Source organism: Amblyomma americanum, chromosome 10, assembly GCF_052857255.1.
Source record: "Amblyomma americanum isolate KBUSLIRL-KWMA chromosome 10, ASM5285725v1, whole genome shotgun sequence".
Classification (NCBI taxonomy): Eukaryota; Metazoa; Arthropoda; class Arachnida; order Ixodida; family Ixodidae; genus Amblyomma; species Amblyomma americanum.
In genome coordinates, this window is record NC_135506.1 from 65,779,793 (window position 1) to 65,781,439 (window position 1,647).

General features: G+C 46.5%; 1 non-coding gene across 1 annotated transcript; it reads left to right on the forward strand.

The window, feature by feature from the left end:
• Positions 1-638: 638 nt before the first annotated feature.
• On the forward strand, positions 639-823 carry LOC144108931 (U2 spliceosomal RNA). Its single transcript, XR_013309554.1, has one exon. It is a non-coding gene; the product is annotated as a U2 spliceosomal RNA (small nuclear RNA).
• Positions 824-1,647: the final 824 nt, after the last annotated feature.

A 1,647-nucleotide genomic window follows, 5' to 3' on the forward strand; every position in this document is an offset into this window, starting at 1 on the left:
GCATACGCGAATGTTTCCTTTCCGGGAACATCCTATCTAATACACAAGCAGCTCCATCTGCCTCATCGATTTTGCAGCTCTATTGCGATTTACAGCCATTTTCGCTTTATCCAGAATATTTCCTCGTTATATCAGTCCATAAATTTTATAAACGTGTGCATCACAACACGACGAAGTGTTTTCCACCTTCCGGAACCCCTTGCGACAAATGGTTGGTCTGTTATAGCCGTCTGCAGGTCCTTTGAATGCAAGGTTTGTGGGCGGAAAGATAGTCGGTGCTAATCCCACGCATATTTTGGGCTTCATTTCAATTAGTAATTATATCCTCAGGAACATGCCAGGTTATTTGACACCACTTCGAACATTATGCGCCAAAACCGGTGGCCCCAAAATCACGGAGGTCACGGGGGGATCGTTCTTCGATGGTCGCTATACTGGCTCATACCAGGTGTTACAGGGAAGTGCTTGAAGTACTCTGGAACGGGTCTGCCCTGTATTGCGCTGCCTCCGGGACCGGCCCGGGGCACAATAGCGCGCGCCTCTTCTTTCTTTCATTGCTCTCCTATCCTTTAACTTTCCCATTTTCAGCACCGAGCGTGGTTCGGCTTGAGCCAGTAGACAGGCCCGTGCACATACCGTTTGTTTCTTCCTGTCAGCAGGGAAGAGCTTCACCTGCTACCTGGTTTGATATCTGCTACGGGTCCCAATTCGACCCAAGGTATTAAACTTATTTTTGAAAATGTGGCGGATTGATTGAAGCTTGCGTCACCTCCGCCACAGGCTGGCCCGGTATTGCACTGTCTCCGGGATCGGCCTGGGGCATAATTATAGTGCGCGTCTTTTCGTTCACTCTTTGCACTGCTCTCTACTCCCCTACTCCCCTACTTTCAGCACGTGGCAGCGATTGTGGCTCGGCTTGAGTCAGTGGGCAGACCTGTGCACTTTCCTTTTCATTCTTCCTTTCAGCGTAAGCACTAGGGAAGAGTGTCAGTAATTTAAAAAAAATAGCTTTTTCTTTTCAAGTAAAAATATGGCTTACGCGGCATAGTATTATTACCAGTATTGGGGGACATCGAAAGGCAGGTTAACATACTTTTAATTATTTTCGACTGTTAAATTTCGGTGCCAATCTGCAATTATATGTTTGTAGGCGGTCGTCAGCCACACCAGTTTTTAGAACACATTAAAATCGATTACCCTTGGCACTGTGGCTCGACAAAATTTACTTTTTTGACTAGTTACATGCACCGGAAAGGTTGCATTTCCTGCATGCTTTTCGAAAGCACATGTATTCTGGCTCGATGTTGTCAAATTTTGTCCAGCCACAGCGCCGAGGATTTTTTTTAATTGGTTTTTTGGGGAAAGGAAATGGCGCAGTATCTGTCTCATATATCTTTGGACACCTGAACCGCGCCGTAAGGGAAGGGATAAAGGAGGGAGTGAAAGAAGAAAGGAAGAATAGGTGCCGTAGTGGAGGGCTCCGTAAAATAATTTCGATCCACCGGAGCCCTCCACTACGGCACCTCTTCTTCCTTTCTTCTTTCACTCCCTCCTTTATCCCTTCCCTTACGGCGCGGTTCAGGTGTCCAACGATATATGAGACAGATACTGCGCCATTTCCTTTCCCCAAAAACCAATTATTATTAT